The 20,549-nt window shown below is 49.7% G+C and overlaps 1 protein-coding gene across 1 annotated transcript in view; it reads left to right on the plus strand.

Moving 5' to 3' along the window:
* Nucleotides 1-359: 359 nt before the first annotated feature.
* The window catches only part of SBK1 (SH3 domain binding kinase 1), a 45,139-nt gene continuing 24,949 nt past the window's right edge, over nucleotides 360-20,549 (plus strand). The window contains exon 1 of the mRNA XM_016154987.2: nucleotides 360-823. The gene's annotated coding sequence lies outside the window, so the exon portion shown is untranslated. The remainder of the gene's footprint in view (nucleotides 824-20,549) is intronic.

Raw genomic sequence — 20,549 nt, forward strand, 5'->3', positions numbered from 1 at the left:
AGTCGGAGGGAGCAGGGAGCACAGGCAGCAAGCGCCAGGCTCCAGCTGAAGCAGGAGCTGGAGCTAGGACTCCAGGGGCCAGAAGTTTTCTTGGAGACGGCGTGGGCACTGTGCCAGCCTCACCTGGTTCTCGCTCACCTTTCAGCTTCAGGTCCTGACCTTCCCCCCTGGAGGCCACCCATGTTACTCACCCCAGCAGAGGAGAACAAACTTTCTTAGGGAAACCACCTCTACTGCCCCTTGCTGGCTGGACGGTGAGGAGCAGATGCCTGGACAGACAGATGAACAGATGGGAAGGGTCCCTGAGAGCCTGTCCTTCCAGTCTCACCTCTGACAGGCAGCAGCAGAGAGAGCAGCTGAGGGGCCCAGGGCTCCACAAGGGACAGTGAGGGACCCTGCTGGACCTTTGTCCGCCAGCAAGCCACTTCTGAGTCCAGGCCACTTGGAACCTGCTTCCCAAGGCCAAGCCCTGTGGCTGGAAGTCCTGTGGGTCAGGACAGGAATCCCCATCAGACACAGAGCCACAGGCTCTTCCACCCACCGAGACAACGGGTAATCTGAGTGAAAAGGCACAGGTGGCAGGTGGGCAGGCGCGGGGCCCTGAGGCCAACAGGCTGCTGACCCTGGAGCACTCTGGCTCGGGGACCCCTGCCCAGACGGGGGACGGTGATGCCGAGGCCGCCTCCGGTCACCCCTGCCCTGCCCTGGAGTTGCCTCCGGCCTGGCCCCTGGGCTGCGGATCAGAAGATGTGCCGGCCTTCTGCTTCATCTGCTTCCACAGGGAGGAGGAGGAGGAGCTGCTGGAAGAGGTCCCACTGCAGAGGTCAGTGCCCATGGTGGGCAGCGGGGGGACAAGGTGAGGGCACAAGGCTCAGGCTTGGGGCCCCTCAGTGCATGACAGACCTGCTTCTGAGTCTCTCGGTCCACTATTTACCACCCACCGTCACCTCCCTGCACCAGGCTCTCAGATCTCTCACCAGGTTGTCACCACAGCCTCGTCCCTGTCTCTTCCATCCTGGCCCCATAGTGACCTTTCTGTCCTCTCCCGTTGTGGTCATGTTCCCCCTGCTCAGAGCCCTCCATGGCTCCCAGCTCCCAGAAGATGAAGTCGGTACTTGGCTGTGCATTCAAGGCCTTTGTGATTGAACCAACCCCACCCAACTCATCTCACTCTGCTCCACTATATTCAGTCCCAATGAAACTCTTCACAGATTTTCCTTCCCCAGCTATCCTCCATCCACCCCTAGCCGCAATGCTTCCTCCTCCAAGAAGTCCTCCAGGAAACCCCCGCCCCACCCTGAGCTGAGAGCCACCTTTTCTCCCTGCACTGAAATGACAGCTGATAGTGTTAAGTCTCTGTTGAATTAATAAGTAAAAATGTCTCTGTGTGTATATGCTTTGTGGATAAGGTGCCTGTGAGTGTATGTGAGTGTATGTGTTTGTGTGTGCATGTGTGAAAGAAAGGGAGAGGTAGAGAATGAAGGATTGTGAGACTGTGTGATTGGGTATCTGGGAGTGAGTGTGTGTGATTGGAGTGTGCACGCATGCTTGTGGGAGCGGGTCTGAGGTCTATGTGCCTGTGTGGGAGAGGGGCTGTGCACTGTGCCCAGGTGAGGGTTCAAGCCCTAGGATCCGTTGTCCCTTTGCCAGCTCTCCCCACCCCCACTTGCAGGGAAGCCCAGACTCTGGCCAAGTGCATTACCCAAGCTGTGACCACAGGCTCCTGAAATGGATGGAGTATCTGAGGGGGAGACAAGGGTCACCTCTGCTCTGGCCCAGCCAGCCCACACCTCCGTCACCGCCTGAGTCAGCACTGCCCTGGGCGGGGTGAAGGGCAGGCTCAGGGCCAACCCACGTGCCCCGTCCAGGCCCGTTGCAGGAGGGTTGGGGTATGGGCTCCTGCAGGCTGAGCCAGCTTCCTCCCTGAATCTGTTAGACCCTGGGTCTACAATTTTCTCTCTGTGGACTTTTGTCTCCTCATCTGTGAAATGGGGAGCTGCCTCTGCCACAGTGATCAGTTCGTCATTCAACAATGACTGAGCACCCACAGAGTGCCAGGGCCTGTGCTGGGGGCTGGAGCCCCTGCCCCAGCCCTCACTGGGTCACAGCCTGCTGGGAGAGATGGCAAGCAAACACATCAGTTTAACGGGGTAATGGGCACCTTGATGGGCGTGGGTGCACTGTGCTCAGGGACTCAGGGAAAGAATGACCGCCTCGGCCCGAAGGAGCCCTGCAGGTCTGTCTTACAGTCAGACCGAGTCAGGAGCCTCAGTGCTAGAGATCATAGATGTGGAAGTGCTCCTTGAACTCCAAAGCAATGGACTCCAGAAAGCATCACTATTTTTACAGTAGGAGCTCAAAATGCTGTTGAATGAATGAATGAATATGACATGAGGAGATAGGACATCAGAATCATCTGAGTTGATTGGTACATATACACACTCCTAGGCCCTGAACTAGAGACTTTGCAGCCTCAGGTCTTAGAGGAGATGGATGTGTAAAATTTTAATCTGTTACCCCAAGTTAGCAACTTGAGCAAACCAACGTTTTGAAAACCCTAGAATGAGAAAGGCACATGCCTTAGGATCAGGCAGCCATGAGATCCTGCCCTCCTCCCTCATCTCCCCCATCTTCCACTTCCAACTTTGGGGATCCCCCCTGTAAAGGATGCCCCTCTGCCTCCTGCTCTGGCAGTATGATGGCCTATGTTTGCAGGAGCCATTCTCCTTTCCAGATGGTGGGCACTGGCCCTTTAAGGCCCATGGAGGGGACACAGCCAGGCTGGGCAGAGAGAGTGACCACAGGTGCCAGGTGGTGAAGCTAAAAATACTGAGTGATGTGGACGCCCAGGCTGCGGGAGCCAGGCAGTGCTGGCTGAGGTAGGGGGAGGGAAGGTTCTGGAATGCTTCTGTCCTACTAGAGGAGGGGCAGTGGGCAGTGAGGTTTGGTGGGGTCACCTTGGGGGCTTAGAGGAGCCTCTTCTGACCCTGCTCCTCTTAACCTTTGTCCAGCCTCCAGAAGGCTCCAAGATTCACTCTCAGTAGTGGGCTGCCATGTTGGCAGCCCAGGGGTGATTCCTCTGCAACCCACTTCTCTGTGACCCTGGGGAAATCATTCCTGCTCTTGGGGACCTCTGTAAAATTAAAGCGTTGGGCTTTCTCAAGCGCTTTAAAGGAGAGAGAAGCGATGGGGCGTGCAGGTGACTAGTTCACTCATTTGTGGATTCAATGGACTTTTCCTGAGGCCTTCTGGGGACTGGATATTGAAGCCACAGAGAAGAACGTGACAAAGGCACGTCCCTGCAGGAGCCTGATGAGGACAAGACAGTGCACTGGAACGATGACATGCAGAGCGATGTGCCGGAATAGAGGTGTGAGCACTGTGCCCTCAGCTTCTGCTGCGGGATGATGCCAGAAGCCGCCCGCAGGGGACACATCTGCATTTGATGAAAACTTGTCAGCAAAAGCATCACCCGCAGTGTTGCTCACCAGCCACCTACACAAGGTGCTTTGATGTATTAATTACGGCGAGCTGGCTGTTGATAAATAAGCCTGGAAATCATAACGGTTTGACTGAGTAGATCCTATATCCTGCTTAGACAAAGTCTAGGGGGGTTGGAGGTGCGACTTGCCCCCACCTCCAGTCTTTCAGGGATTCAGGCGCCTCCCATCTTGTGACTCTGTCATCATCCCCTGCAGCCACTGGCGGATGAAGAAGAAAACAGGGATCACATGTGAAGTTCTTATGAGCTAAAGCTGGAAGTGGCCCACTTCGCTTCTGCCCACACTCTCTGGCCAAATCAGCTAACCGCAAAAGAAACTGGGAAACGTAGTCCAATCGTGACAACCTCATAGGGTTCTTATGAAAACAAATCATCATTTGGTATACGTGAAAGCACCTGGCACATAGTAGGTGTCCAGTGCGTTTGTTTGTTCATTCGTTCATTCATTCATTCATTCATTCGTTTATCCGTTCATCCCACAAATTTCACTGAGCACTCTCAGTGGGCTAGCACTAGAAACTGAATAGCGAAAAAATGTCATCGCTGTTCTCATGGGGCTCGCGTCTAATAGCGGAGCCAAACACAACACAAATAAACAAATGAATATGATCATCCATGTTCGAATCCCACCGTAAAGGACATAACCTGAGGGATGGTGGAGGAGGCACCCGCTTTGCATAAGGTGAACGAGGAAAAGTAGGGACATTTCACCTGAGACCTAAAGAATGAGAGGGAACTGGGCAGAATGGACGTAGGAACGGCCAGCAAGAACGGAGAGTGGAGAGGCCCAGAGGCAGGCTGGAGTTCAGTGAGTGCGAAGAAGTATCAGGACGGCGTGACTAGAACAGAGTGAATCATGGGAGGAGTGACACCGGGTGATGGGGAGAGACAGGAAGGGGCTGGATCCCATAGGCTTTGTGGGCTGTGGGGAAGAGCATGGATTTTCTCTGGATGGGACTGGGAAGCCTTTGGAGGCTTTTAAGTGGGAAAAGCAATATGATGATTGACATTTTAAACGGTCCCTCCGGCAGCTTTGGGCAGAATGGGTATGGGACACCATTGTGGGGGTCATGGTGATGATGGAGGGGGCATGGAGGTGGCCTGGACCAAGGTGGGCCTTACAGATAGAAGAGGTAGATGCTTTCTAGATCTATTTAGAAGGCAGAATTTGCTGATGGATTAGAGGAAGAAGGGAATCTGGGGTTTCCGGGTTGGAAAAGTGCGCGGATGATGGGAAGGCTCAGGAAGGGAAGAGGTGTGGTTAGACACTAAAGGATTCTACTATGGATATTTTCAACTTGAGAAGCATGTGAGATGTCTAAGAGTCTGGAGAGCAAGTCTCTTGGCTGGCGAGAGGCTCTCAGAGATATCAACGCAAGATGGCATTAAAAGCCATGAAGTCGCACTGGAGAGAAAGGAGAGGGAAGAGGCCCAGGACTGAGCCCTGAGAGCTCCACAATTTCGAGGTCACATGAAGGAGGAGCCATGAGGATGGAAGGAAAGGAGCAGCTGGCAAAGTAGGGGGAGAACCAGGGGTGTGGACAGCCGTGGAAAGCGAGAGAAGAGCATCTGAAGGAGAGAGAGGACACGGGTTTCAAAAATGCCGAACGGTCCACGGGAAAAAGGATGGATCTAGAGACAAAGGAAAAAGTGCCTTGGAGGGTGGAAACAAAAGCCGGTGCCCAGGGAGACTTCCGGTTAAAGAGGGTGGATCGAACATACACACTTAGCTTCTCTGTGTCCCGAAGCCCCATGAAAAGGAAGTGAGTGGATATTTTAAGGTACCTACAGTAGTCCCCCCTTATCTGCACTTTCACTTTCCTGAGGTTTCAGTTACCTGCAGTCGACCATGGTCCAAAAATATTAAAAGGAAAATTCCAGAAAAGAACAATTCGTAAGTTTAAATTGTGCACCATTCCGAGCAGTGTGATGAAATCTTGTGCCGTCGTGCTCCATCCCACATCCCAGTGCTTTTGTTCAAGTAACTCTTCTTTTACTTAATAATGACCCCAAAGTGCAGGAGTAGCGATGCTAGCGATCCAGATATGCCAGAGAGAAGCCATAAAGTCCTTCCTTTAACTGAAACGGTGAAAGTTCTCAACTTAAGGAATGAAAAAAAAAAATGTATGCCGAGGTTGCTACGATCTATGATAAGGACGAATCTTCTATTCATGAAATTGTGAAGGAAGAAAAAGAGATGTGTGCTAGTCTTGCTATTATGCCTCCAACCACAACGGTACGGCCTCGTTGCATGATAAGTGCTTAGTTAAGGTGGAGAAGGCGTTAAGCATGCGGGTGGAAGCCAGGAGCAGAAAACGTGTTCCTACGGACGGCAAAGTGTTGCGCCAGAGAGCGTTAAGATTGCATGAAGACTCCAGCAAGCGGTCTCCTGGAACAAGTGACCGACCATTTACCGCAAGTGAGGGCTGGCCGCACAGACTCGGGAGTACTGAGACGTGAAAATTGCTGGAGAAAAGGAGAGACCATATTCACGTAACTTTTATTATAGTATAGTGTTATAACTTCTATTTTATCAGTCGTAATTGTTGTTAATCTCTTACTGGGCCTCATTTACAAATTAAATATTATCATAGGGTATGTATGTATAGGGAAAAACTTAGCATATTTCAGTACAATCTGCAGTTTCAGGGATCCACTGGGGGTCTTGGAAAGTATCCCTGAAGATAAGAGGAACGACTACAGATTAGTCTTTTGTCGCCGCCTTGACAAATTACCACAAAGTTAGTTACTTAAAGCCAAAGAAATTTATCATCTTACAGATTATATGTCAGAAGTCCCACAGGTCTCACTAGGTTAAAACAAGGTGTTCACAGGGCCACTGTAGGAAGTTCTTTCTGGAAGAACTTTCTGGAAGTTCTAAGGGAGCCTCCATTTCCTTGTATTTTCTAGAGGGCACCTGTACTCCTTGGCTCGTGGCACCCTCCCTCCAGCAAGGTGGCATCTCTCTGGCCCTCCTCTAATAGCTTTATCTCTGACCGCAGCTGGGAAAGGTACTCAGCTATTCATGCTTCGTGTGATTAGATTGGGCTCGCCTGACCAATCCAGGATCCTTAATCCATCTCAAGGTCCTTAACTTTAATCACATCAGCAAAATTCCTTTGGGCCTATAACACAACAAACATATAGGTTCTGGGGATTAGGACACGGACATTCTGGGAGGCCATTATTTTGCCTACCGCAGTGTGAATTAGCAAGAATGAATATAGTGAAAAGAGTACGACGGCAACAAATTTTGAATCTGGAAGGCAGAAGTACGTGTGGTAAGTGATTGAGCAGTCCACTGACCCTGCAATTGAAATGGACCCTAAACTTGGAGTGAGAGAAGCCGAGAGGCACCAGAGTTTACCCCCAACAAAGCTCCCAAAGGCACGGGTGTTAAAGGACTAAGTACCCCTGGAACTGGAGTAAAGTTGGGGCCAAAACCCGGAGTATTGGTCTAAGAAGGGCTTTAATCCTCAGATTTCCTCTCTACTCAGCACAGCTTGGTAGCTACCCCTCCCCCACCCCAACAAAGACTGAATTTCGTTCCCCAGAGAGGAGAAAATGCAAGGTCTCTGAACCAAGGACACAGCATGACAAGGGGAGAGTCATGTGCCCAACCAGAGGCTTATTGGAATGCGGGAAGCCCTGCCCCTCCCTGCCATCTCCTGGGGCCTTCGTCCCCACCTTGGCTTCCAAGATAGTGAAGCCAAGACTGAAGTCTCCAGGCAGGACACGCCAGAGTTTATTCCTTTCAATCTCTGAACATATCAAAGATGGATATTTTGTTATGTTATTTCATTTCCTGTTTTTTGTTTTGTTTTAGTTTTCTTCTCCCTTCACAGTTTCTATTTCCTCCAAACTGCTTTTTTAGTTGTTTTGTTTGTATTAGTCCGTTTTTATCTTAGAGTCTAACTCACCAAGAAAAGAACACCTAAATAGGTTGTCAGTCCGGATTTCCCAAAGAAAAGGCCCAACTCCAACTCTCTGTACTGAACCCCTGAGTCAGCCAGCTCTCCCACCTCCAGCACAGCTCAGCTGCTTGCTTTTATAAATTGTTTTCTTTTTAATTCTTTAATTAAGGTAGAATTATAGTGAAACACAACAGTCTTAAGCGGTCAGTTTATTGAGTTTTGACCAATGTATATAACTGTGTAACCCATACCTCACTCAAGATATAGAACATTTCCATCTCCCCAGAAAGTTTCGTCATGCCCCAGTCGGCACCTCCCCCACTACACACACACACACACACACACACACACACACACACACACACACAGGCAACCGATATTCTATTCTATGGGCTCCTTAAATCACTTGAATGGACAGATAACCAGGGATCATCAACATTTGAGAAAAACTTCTAATATTCAGAGGCCAAACAAAAACAAATAGAAAAACAGAATTTGGAGGAAACAGAATATGCAGGGAAAAGAAAACCTAAAAACAAAACTGTTATTACTATATTCAAATTTAGGAAAATATATTATACCTATAAAACAAAAATTAGATTCTATTTTTAAAAAAAAAAGCAAGAATGAATGAAATTAAAAAGTTAAGAATATCATAGCAGAAATGTAAACATTTCAAGGGGGTCAGCAAACTATGGCTTGCAGAACAAATCAGGCTCTCCTGCTTTTTAAATAAAGTTTTATTTGAACACAGCTACACGCATTCATTCAGATACTGTCTATGGCTGCTTTCATATTAACAGAGTTGAAAAGTTGTGACGGAGACCACATGGCCCACAAAGACTCTAACATCTACCATTGGACCCTTTATAGAAAAAAATTTGCTAACCCCTAGCTTAGAAGATAAAGTTGAAGAAATTTTCCAAAAAGTAAAACAAAAGATGAAGACGTATGTGTCAGTTTGCATCCTCCAGTAAACAGATGCTGAGATGGAGCTAGGAGTTCAAGGAGTCATGGTGAGCTGATGCCTGTGAAAATTAAAGGAAGAGGAAGCAGGATTGGGCAAGGAGAGTCTTCAGACCACAATGTAGATGCGATACCTGTGAAATAAACAAGAGGGAAACAGACCTGGGTAGGGAGAGCCTGACTCTGACGATCAACAAAGTCTTGGCCAACCCACTGGGATCCCCAGAACAAAGACCGTCCGTTAGAGGAGCCCCGCATCGGGCAGAACTGGCCAGGGCCTGATGTCCCCACTGTGCTCATTCATTGGCTGGGACTGCCCAAGAAGACCTTGGTCTTAGCTGCATTGCTGTGGTGGATCTCAAAAGCTGTTGATGCAGGACGGGGCTAATTCTCCCAAGTTGAGACTCAAGCCCTACACCCTACACCCGCCGGAAGACGGTCCTTGACTCTATGCAGTAAAGAATTCAAATACGAGCCACAGTTAGGGACAAAGGAAAGTTTACTAGGGGAGGAATAATGCTCCACAGACAAAGACGCGGTCTCCTCTGAAAAACAGAGAGGAATTCAGTTTAAATCTTTTCCTTTCCAGGTACAGGTCTGCAGCATTAAAGGCACAGGGAAGTAGTTGTTAGTGATCTCAGGAGGAATCTTCCGCATGCTAATCAGCCAGTTTCCCACGTCTAGCAGCACGTAGCAGGCTCTGAATACAACCTGGCGTAATTTTTAGTCAATTCGTGTAGTTCTCATGCCTCTTTCCTATATTACTGTCAGCTCACTGCATGCCCTGCTTTGAGTGACACATTTTTTTTGAAAGAAAAACCCAGTGGGGCACCTCCATGGCTGCCACCATGTGGAGAACAGAGGAGAGGATTTAGACAATGAAATACTTCAAATATTTATCAGAACAGACCTGAGTTTTCACACTGGAAAGGCCCATTGAGTGTCCAACGTAAGGGTAAAAATAGACCCACACCAAGGCCAGTCACCAGTAAACTTCGGAATACAGGAACAAGAAGGACATTCTATAAGATTCTACAAAGGATCAAGAATTAAAATGGCATCAGACTTCTCAACAGCAGTCTTGGGAACCAGAACACAAGGGAGCTGTTTTCAAAGTATAAAAGAAAATGATTTCCAGCCTAGAATTCTATACCTCGCCAAACCATTAATAAAGCAAATGTAGAAAAAAGGTCTTTTCGGATTTACAAAATCTGAAAAATTTTACCTTCCATGCACCCTTTCTTAAGAAAGCTACTGAAGGGTGTGTCCCACTAAAAATAAGGTGGGAAAAAACAAGAAAGAGTAAGATCTAGGATGCAGGAAACAGGGGAAGCCAAAGAGAGAAGTAAAGGGCATCTCCCAGACAATGGTAAAGTGTGTGTGTGTGTGTGTGTGTGTGTGTGTGTGTGTGTGTGTGTGTGGCAGTGGGGGGGAGGGTGGAGTCCCAGGCAGCATCTCTGGGTAGCAGACCTGGAGGGCAGGCAGTTCATGTTGGAATAATTCAGAAGGCTCTAGAAAAGATTTCTTCAAGGAGATGAAATTATGAATACATAATGTGTTTGAACTTTTGAGAGATATATGCAACTTGAGAGAATGTGGGTTGAATTAGCCATAAACATATTAAAAACAAGCCTCCCTGAAAAAAGTTATTAAACCTGAGAAAACAAAACTTTTGTTCAGAAAAGGAAAACAAATTTTAAACCTCTGCAAAAGACATGCTTAAGAGAGTGAAAAGACAAGCCATAGAATGGGAGAAAAATATTTGCAAAAGACATCTGATCTGGACTGTTATCCAAAATATACGAAGAATTTTGAAAACTCAACGATAAGAAAACGAACAATTAAAAATTAAAAGCTCTGAATAGATACCTCACCAAAGATGACATACAAATGTCAAATAAGCATATAAAAGATGCTCAACATCATATGTCATTAGAAAATATCAAATTACAGCAATGAGATACCATGGTGCACTTATTACAATACTTAAAATTTAAAACACTGACAATACTAAATGCCGGTGAGAATGTTGAGCAACAGGAACTCTCAATCATTGTTAGTGAGAATGCAAAATGATACAGCCACTTTGGAAGACAGACTGACAGTTTCTTACAAAGCTAAACATAGATTTACCATATGATTTAGAAATAGCACTCCTTGGTATTTACCCAAATGAATTGAAAACATATTCACACAAAAACCTGCACATAAATTTTCATAGCAGCTTTATTTGTAATTGCCAATAACTTGGAGACAGCCAATGTCTTTCAACAGGTGAATAGATAAATAAATTACGGTACATCCATTCAATATTAATGAAAAGAAATGAATTATCAAGCCACGAAAAGACATGGCAGAACCTTAAATGCATATTGCTGAGTGAAAGAAGTCAACCTGAAAAGTTTACATACTGTACGATTCCAACCACATGACATTCTGAAAAAGCCAAAGCTATAGAGACATTAAAAAGATCAGAGGTGGCCTAGGGCTTGTGAGGGGGGAGAGGGAGATGAACAGGGAACCACAGGAGATTTTTAGAGCAGTGAAACTATTCTGTATAATACTATAATGGCAGGTCCATGACCCTTTGTATCTGTCAAAACCCATAGAACTGAAGGTACAACTCAGAGTGAGCCTTCAAGTAAACTGTGGACTTTAGTTAACAATATTGTATCTATTTGATTCACCAGTTGTAACAAGTGTACCACACCAATGCAAGATGGGAAAATTGGGGGGACGGAACAGTATATGCATTTTCTGTTGAATTGTTCTGTAAACGTAAAAAACACTCTAAAAAATAGTCTATTACGATAAAGGGGCGGGGAAAGGGAAAGAAATCATAGCGTTCCACGTAAAGCTGTAAATAATGTTTCTGCAATGTGTAAGCACTACCAACCCTACCAATATTATGATGCATCTGAACGGCGAGAATGGGAGATAGGAAGTGTGTGCGAGGGGGGCCCGTGCAAGGGAGTTAACCTTCAGCTCCAAAGTGGGGTGTTGATAAGCAAAGCCTGAAACTGGAAAAGGAGCAATGTAAACATGCTATGTAGGAAACACAGAGGTAAAAATTACTAAAAGAGTTGAAATGATTTTCTTTAAGAAATGAGAAATGGGAGGAGGGGCTGCCCATGTTTCTTGATTCTAAGCTATGGGCATATTTAATTTAAATAAATAAAAAATACAAAAGGAAAGTGGAGATAACAATAAGAACAAAAGAGAACTGGGGAGGTGGCACAGCAGAGCTGAGAAGCCAGCTCTACCCAGAAGCTTTGCCATGGGAACGGTCCTGGCAAAAGAACGAGGATGGTACAGTGGAGGAGGGGGCGGCGTGGGGAAGAGGCCTCCGGAGGGAAAGGGCCTCTGCCTCTGAAGCAGGTGGGAACAGGTGAAGCGTGAAGGGCCAGGTGAGTTTGTGCTTCGCTGGCAGGAGGCGATGGAACTGCACCTGATGCATCTGTCTTCTCAGTGAAGGAGGAGCCACAGCTAGAGGAGGAAGACGATGGGAAAAGAGTCACCGGAGACCTTGCCACTCAGGGTGCGCTGTACAGACCAGCAGCATAGGCACCACCTGGTTAGATGTGCAGAAACTCGGGCCTCCTCAAAATCCCTAGGAGATTGACAGGCAAATTAAAGTCCGAGTGTCCCTTTGAGACCGCAAATTAGAGGGGAAACTGCCAACCCGGTGTGGGACACTCTGAGCAGTGTTGGCTTGGGAGCAGGCAATGAGAGCAGGCAATGGCTGACACTTTGCCAGGCAGGTACCACAGCAGGAGAGGTCGGCATGGGAGGGGGTTTTCCAGGGAGCAGTCATGGTGATGGTGGGCCAGGCCCAAGCAGCATCAGGTGGACAATGGCAGCAGAAAGGGGCTGATGGACAGTGAGAAAGTGATGGGGAGGTGGTCTCCATGAGGTCAAAGAGTTATTGCATGTGGGTACCAGAGCAAGTGATGAAGAGGATGTGTGGGGAGAAATGAAGGAGGTGACCAAAATGGAGACCTCAGGGTGTGAGGTGTGTGTGTGGGGGTGGCATAATTACGAGGTCTTGGTGTGAGCCTGGGAGTAGCAGAGGTCAGGGGACTGGGAGGCCTGCTGTAGGCTGTCTGAGATCAATTCCGTCCTCCCTGCTGAGGCTTGTACCTTGCATATCTAAAGATGGTAAGATGAGACTGATTCATTTGTCCTGGGTGTGGCCTGGGCATCGGAATATTTAAAAGCTACATCACAATGCGTAGCAGAGTTTGAGAAATATGGGTGTAAACAGAGACCCAAGCTCTAACTGAAAGAGCCGAACAGGGGAATAACAAGAAGGCATCCTGGGGTTGGCATAGCAACAGGAGTCTGACCACGAAAAGCAGCCTTGAGTGGAGCAGCTGGATGGGGGCTGCATGTCCCAGGTTTGAGATGAATGTAAGATAGAGATGTCATGGGCAGTCTTCCCCTGGAGAACTAGAGAGTAAACAAGGTGTGTGTGTGTGTGTGTGTGTGTGTGTGTGTGTGTGTGTGTGTGTGTGTGTGTGTGTAAGAGAGACAGAGATGGAGAGAGAAAGACAGAGATACAGAGAAAGAGACAGACAGAACCCTTGCTTGCTTGGGCAGCACATACACTGAAATTGAGACAGAACCCAGCGCCTAACTGCCCATCGTCTGTCCTGCACTTTGAGGGAATGGCCACTAGAGGGAGTACTGTGCTCACACAAACGGGTGTGGCCGAGGCAGGCAGCCCTTGGCCTGGCTCTGGCCTCTTTTTCTGACAGCTTCTACATTCAACATTCAGATTTTGCAGCCACACACCCTGGGGTTAACTTCAGGTCCCACAACTTCCAAGTCCCTGTGACCTTGGTCAGGTTACCCAACCCTTCTGTGATTCAGTTTTGTCAGTGGTAAAATGGGCCAGGAGATAGTTCTGACCTTTTAAGGTCACTGAGAGGATGAATGAGGTCAGCCTGTGAAGCCCCGGCCACCCTGGGAAACAGCTGATCCACATGATGGTGGAGGAGTCTTCGCCGCCTCCCCTGTCTCTCTCTGCTTCTCGTGCAGCCCCTCGGCCCAGCCCTGCCCAGGCCAGATCCCGGGAGAGAAATGGAGGTCCACTCCTTTGGTCGAGGAAGAGCAGAGGCAGGGACCCAGTGGAGCCTAGGCAGCCCTTCCTGGTCAGTCTTGCTGGCGCTCCTGTCTTGCAGCAAACCTCACGTGTGGCGAATTCCTGGTCATGGTCTCAACCTCCTGGTCTCAGGCCTTCCCCACTCCTCTGGGTGCCCAAGGGACCAGGGGCTGTCCTCACCTGGCAACCATGTCATCCCTGGAGTAACGTCACTGCCTAGTGCCCAAAGGGCCCAACCCAGAAGGGGTGCTCCTTTCCAGCCATTTTTTTAACAGCCCCTCACCCCATCGCCTGCCAAACCATCAAGAATCAACCTACCAGGCCGTACCCCCAGTGGTGTCTTTGTGCCCAGGTTTGCAGAGACCCTCTGTGCGGGAGTCACCCCTCTGTCCTAACCTTGGTCTCACAGAGGGTATAGCCTGACCCGACATAAAAAATGATTTGTCAATATTCCAAAAATTAGGGTGTTATTTCCTAAGATCCAGATTTCCAACTTCTCTTAAAATATTAGAAGCTCTGGGGGCCACGTGATAGCAATGGGCCACAAGAGAGGAAAGATGACCATTCAGATGGCTCAGGGCTCTCCAGTTTGCCACTGTCCCTGCCCAGGCCATGTCCCCTACTCACAGTCCCTCCCTGATCCCCCATCAGCATCTCAGTGTGCAACTGTGAAGGGAGAAGGTGCCTAACAGAAATACAGAGAGGGAGGGGTGGGGTGCCCCAGAAATGAGAGCCAGGCCTGAGGGGAAAGGAATCCTGGGGACCAGAGAGCTGATCCATGTCCTCAAGTGCTCATGGAACTTCATGGTGCAGATGCCCAGGGCAAACTGCATACACACACACACACACACACACGCACACACACACACCATCCACACTGTCCAATCTGTCAGCAGAACCTGCCACTTCTCACCGCCCTGGTCCAAATTGCTATCTTCTCTCCCCTGGCTGGGTGTAGGAGCCTCCTCACTTCCATTCTTGCCCCACCACAGTCTGTCTTCCCCACAGCAGCCACCGGGAGCCTATTAAATAAAACCTAAGACACACCTCATGCCCCCTCTGCTCAAAATCCTCCAATACTCCTCAAGTCAAAAGCCAGAGGTTTATGGTGGCCCTGAATGAACTGTCTGCATTACCTCTCTTCTCCTCCCATGGCCCATCAGCCTTTTCAGTGCTCCTGAGCATCCCAAGCACACGGGCCCCAGGGCCTTTGCACTGGCTGTTCCCTCTGGCCGGTTCACTGTACCTGCCGCCCACCCCAAATCCGCATGGCTCCCTCCCTCACCGCCTTCAAGTTCCTGCTCAAATGTAACCTCTGCGTGGACCGCCCTGTATACTTTGTCCCCTCCCTGTTTTCTTCCCTCGCATGAATCCCTCGAAGCACAACCATCTGCTTACGTGCCCTGTTCGTCGTCTTTCCCCCTCACTAGAATTGACGGGGGCAAGGATTCTCTGTTTTGTTCATTGCAAACGGTGCCTAGCACATAGGACGCACTCGATAAATATTTGGTAATTGAACGAATGAATAAACAAATGTGTGAAATGAGGGCAACAACAGTATGAAGCACGCAGAGTGGCTGTGAGGACTGAATCGGACCGTCTCTCTCGTGCAGGGCGTGACCTGTGCAGTCCGTCACTCGGGGCCCCAAACTTGGGGTTTCGTGCTCTGTGGTTGGCATCTTGCAGTTCTTAATCACTTAATCTTTGAATTTGTAAGTGAAATCTGCTAGGACGATGGAGCACACACCAGGAGCAATCCCACCCTCCTACATCCCCTGGGTGGGTTCTTGGCCACCCACTCCTTGCCCCCACCCAGTCACTGCTGCTGTCCTGTGCCTGGGCTCAGGAGGGTTTCGTGTCAGGTGTGCAGTGGAGCGGCCCAGGGCACCTGTGAGGATTTGTACTAGCTCTGTCTGTTTCCCTGTACCCAAGGGAGCCTGACATCAAATAGCAAATTAAAAAAAAACACCATGTCAGGCTGAGAGAGAGACCTGGGTAGAAAGGAAATGCCTTTATTCAGCTTTCTGAACAAGAGGCCCTCTTTCTATAGCTAACCCTGGTGTCAAGTACTGACAACTCACAAGTGTTAAGGGCTTTCTCTCCATGGGAGCTATTGTTATTCAGAGAAACTCGGCTCAAGCTAGGGAAAGCCCTCAGGCTTCTGGGACAGCTGCTGGCCTTTCGGGTGACTGGCACCGGCCAGGAGAACATTCCCCTGTCAGTTGTCTCATCTATGACCTGGGACGAGAGTCCTGTAGGTCTCCCTTCTGGCGGTGACAGTGAGTGTACACATGCTTTGCAAACTTAATGATGGGGGAAAGTGTAAGTGGTGGCCGTGCCTCCTGACCCGGAACAGGGATTGTCATGGCTGCTCTGAAGGGTCGCTGGGTCAGGGTTCAATATCTGTCCCCCTGAAATGGTCAAAGGGGATCTAGCTTTAAGCCCTAAGGGATGGATGACAGGGGACCAAGCCTCGATGGTGACTTCAGGTCCAGGTGTCAATAGCACATGAGGCCCCGGTGAGGGCTTCAGACCCTAATGGTAATTTCAGATCAGCCCCTGGGAGTGGCTGTAGATTCTGATAGTCACTGCAAGTCTTGGTAGTGGCCTCAGTGGCCTTCGACCCCAGTGGTATTTGCAGACCTTGGTGACCCGGGAGGCACCAGGCATTTCATTCCCCTCCCTCCATCCTGCCTAAGCTCCATCTCTCCCCAGCCTAGAATTTGAGCCATTCTCCAGGATCCACTTAATTAGCCAAGCTCATTAACTCCCACAGGCTTCTCCTCCCCACCTAATTAACTGACTTAATTAGGGCTTGCAGGCCCAGCCCCCTCCTGCTCCTACCCCTGTCTCCTACCCTCCAGGCCCCTGGCTTGCCAAGCCTCCAGCAGGCAGAGAATGGATAAAGATGTGGCCTGGCCCCCTCTAGCCCTGGGGCCTCCACCCTGCGTCCCTCCCCTAGTCCCAGGGCACCAGGACAGTGCCCTTCCCAGGCAGGAGTGGAAATCAGGACAGGAAGGTGGGTGGGGAGAGGGATGGAAATGGGATAAAAAGAATCAGGTTTCAGGAGTTGGCGAGGATGGCTGGTGGTGGATGGGCTGGGCAGCGGGTGGCTAGAGACTTGAACTCTACAGTCTGCCTGTGGTTGAGTCCCAGTATGTGTGTGAGCTTCAGTGAACTCCTCACCTCTCTGTCTCAGACACATAACGTTCGCACCCACACTGCAGCACTGTTATGAGGTTTAAGTGAGTTGATAAAACGCACAGACCTGTAATAGTTACAGAAGTGGGTGGGGACGGACAGAGGTTCCCTGAGAGCAAGGGGCTGGAGGATGGAGAGGAAGTCCACAGTGTGCTGTTCCTAGGTGCCAGGTGCACCCCCAGGCGTGCTCTGGGTGCCAGGGTGTCGTGTTCCCACTCCAAGGGTGGAGGAGTCTGGCTTTGTTAGTTCAGGACCTGTATACTCTGTACCTCAGTTTCCCCATCTGGGGGAAGGCCTGGCCTTGTGGAAGTACCTGGCATACCCTAGAGGCTTACTAAATATCTAGAGACTCATCACTGAGAAGGGAGGTGACATGAAAAGCATTTGGAGGGGGCGGGGTGCTCAACTGCCCTTGACCTTCCCCAGGGCCAAAGCAAGAAAAGCAGGCCGTGTTGGCAGCAGACAGGATGCAGGTCAGGTGTAAAGCGGGGCTTCCTGGAGTTGAGGAGGACAAGATCTTGAATGCAGGAAGGAGGAAGAGTATGTCTGAGCTGCTGGATGGGCTGCAGGGGAGGGATGGCTAATCAAGAACTGCAAGTGAGCGGGAAGGGGTGAGATGGGGCACTGGGATGGCCCTTTACCTACTTAGCTCAGAATTTTACACTCATTGGTGTGATTAGTATCTTTCCTCGCTAGACTGGAAGCTCCTCAAGGCAAAGACTGTCCACTTAGCCCACCCTCTTATCCTAATGCCATCATATAGTAGGTGTCCATTAACAAGTGTAAATACATAAATGAGTGAATGAATGCATGCATGATGCATGCCTGACACTTGGAAGGAAAGGGGCCCCATGTGGCAGCCCGGGCACCTGCCCTGCATGCCCAGCTATGACCCCCTGGCTCCTCAGGTAGCCCAAAGAACAACCTCCCTGAGGAGACAGGAGCTAGGCTCCAAGGATTCAAGGACTCCTGGGTAGGCTGAGCTCCCTCCTAGGTAGCCTGCACAAATTGGGATGCTGAAGAACTGGTGATATGGGGGACAGAGGGGACAATCTTTAATTTACCCCTGCACTTTTAAATACTTTAGAAACCCACATGTATACATAGTGTAAAGAACATGGGGTTGTAAGTGACAGAGACCCAAGTCCAACTGACCTAAGCACGAAATGGACTCTAGTGGATTACACACCCGTAAAGTCCAGAGTCTTTAGGCATGGCCGGATTCAGGGACTCAGATGATGGCCGAGGACTGTGACTCTATCTCTTGGTTCTGCTGGCTACCGATTTGGCTTTGTCCTCCAGGAGGGTCTCCCTGGTGGTGGCAACCCCAGGCCTTACATCCTACCGTCTGTCAGTGCAGTGGAAGGAGAGTTCTGTCCAATTGGCCCGACTTGGGGCACAGACCCGTCTCAGAAGCAATCACTGTAGCCAGGGGCCTGCAGTACACTGATTGGTGGAGGCTGAGTCCCAAGCCCACCCCTAAAGCCTAACAGGTAAGCCCCACCATCAGAACCTCTAATGAGGAGGAAAAGGTATAGTCAAAGGATGTAAGCTCCCAGAGGAAAATCGGGGTTCCGTTGCTAAAAGATGGGGGACAATGATGCAGGATGGCAGAGTTCTACTCTACTTGGCTTAGGTGGGCATCAAGCCAGATCCAGGGTCTGTTCTAAGGGCTCATCATTGGTGGCAGACACTGTTCCCCGCCCATAGCTCCGCAGGCCCCCTCCCCACTTCTCCTTGGCAGCCCCCTTGTCTCTTCTCTCCGAGGGCCTTCTTTGCTCCAACGTGCTCTGCCCACATCCCCAGCACTGCCCTCCCCCGGCGGCTCCCACCAATGACTGCTGTCAGGAGCTGGGGCATAGTACGCGTTCTAAGCATGTCAAAGCATGATCTGCACGGTCTCTGAGAGCTCCCTACTGGGGTTCGCTGCCAGTTGCTCGAAGTGTTGACCTGCTTGAGAACACGCTCCTCGTCTCTGCCGTCCCCTCTCTCTTCTCCACGCCCCTCCTTGGGATCACCTGCCAAATAAACTACTTGTTCTCGAATCTGCTTGTTCAGGGTCTGTTTCTCCAGAACCCAAACTAGGACATCATTAGAGCCAGCCCCCCAGGGAAGTATAGCAGACAGCACTTGTTTCCTTCCAAATGCCTGCAGTCCTAGGGGCGGGGGGGGGAGGAGGGTTGGCTTTGGTGACCCATCCCTAAGGAAGGAGCTGGGACTGAACGGGCTCCGAGTAGCCCTGCCTCTGTTCTGAGGATCCCAGAGGACGTTCCCCACTCCCCTGAAATAAGCACGGGGTGGGGGCGGAGATCTATTAGATCTGCGCTCCACAGCTTCCCTGAGAAACGGGCACATCCAGCCCTGAGGGGCACCAGCATTCAGAGCCACCGTAGTGGGCACGGGTGGCAGAAGGCCAGGCAGTCAAACGTGCCTTCCATGCCCATGGCTCTCAGTGAGAGATGAGGTCGTTTTAGACTGTTCTTGGACCTGGCTTTGAAAAAAACAAAATCACATAGTGAAAGAGTTATTTCTTCCCCAACCACCCCCCCGCCCGTCCTTTTTTTCGAGATTCCACTTAAAAACACTTCCATTGAATAAATGTCAAGAATTTTGAAAAAAAAGGTGAAAGAAAATACAGAAAAATGAAAACCTTTGCAGCTCCACAGCTAGAATCAATGTTAACATTTTATCATATTTACGTCAGATATTTTTAATTGGAAAAAGAAAAAGACATGACAGATAAGAACGAATTCCCATTACCTGCCCGCCCCAGTCCCATTTCCTGGATTTCGTCCCCGAGGGCCGCCACCGGCAGGATTGCACAGCCTCTTCTCATACCAGCTGGCAGGCTTTCAGCTGCAAGGAAGAGATTCCCTTCAAAGCAGCTCAGAGCACAACTCAGCATCTCTGCAAGATTACAAAGCAGGTCCTTCCCTCTCCGCGCTGCCATCGCACTGTACTTCCCATCATCAGTGGCATCCTGCTGGCCGCGGTCACACTTGTATTTTGACACGGGAGGTGGGGAGCTGGTCAGAACTCTTGCTGGAACACTGTTTCTCACTTCAGAATAAATTCTCCAAAAAGGTACTGAGTGATTCGAAGCTCCGTGGCCTCCAGCCGCTGCACAGCCAGGGCAGCCCCACCATCTTCTTTCAGATCTTTCTTGGGTTCTGGTGGAACTTGCGGTTTTTCTTCGTGGCAAAAACTTGACCTGTGTTTCCCAGTGGCCCTGGAAGCTCCTGCTCCTGGCTGTGAGGAGCTTCTGTAAGCTTCGCCCCAAATTTCTTTCTAAACCTGATCAGCTAGCTCTCTGAGCTACTCAGTCACCAATGTCACCAGGGTCCCTGATCATGCCGGTCACCAGCAGCAATGTCCTGGATATGATGATGGCTCTCCGGAGGAGGGGATTCTTCCTGTATAATGAGACCATTGTAACGCAGACCAACAATCCAGGAATGCCTTCTTTCTGTCATGACTGGAGACGTGAGCAGTAAGGAGCATCAGAGAACATAGAATACACTGGGAAAATCCCCAAACACCATCATTTGCCCCCAGCGTGGAGACTATCAATATGGCTGAAACAATGTCCTAACAGAGCATTTTCAGAACAGCTGTTAGAGTTCCCCAAACTCATACAGTTTGAGATGTTATGATGTGTAGGTTCTAGAGGACAGGGATTCTATTGTGATTTCTTCCCCATCTCCCCAACAGTAGCAGAAACTCTGACACATCAGTGAATATAAAACGTAGCCAAAGGGAAGGTGCCTAATGATCAGAAGTCATGGTTCCTGGCCTCACATCTTTGTGCAGGAGGCTGCTGCTGTCCGCACAGGAGCATGAGGACATGCAGTACTGAAGAGGG

This window comes from Rousettus aegyptiacus, unplaced genomic scaffold (genome assembly GCF_014176215.1).
Source record: "Rousettus aegyptiacus isolate mRouAeg1 unplaced genomic scaffold, mRouAeg1.p scaffold_m13_p_8, whole genome shotgun sequence".
Taxonomy (NCBI): domain Eukaryota; kingdom Metazoa; phylum Chordata; class Mammalia; order Chiroptera; family Pteropodidae; genus Rousettus; species Rousettus aegyptiacus.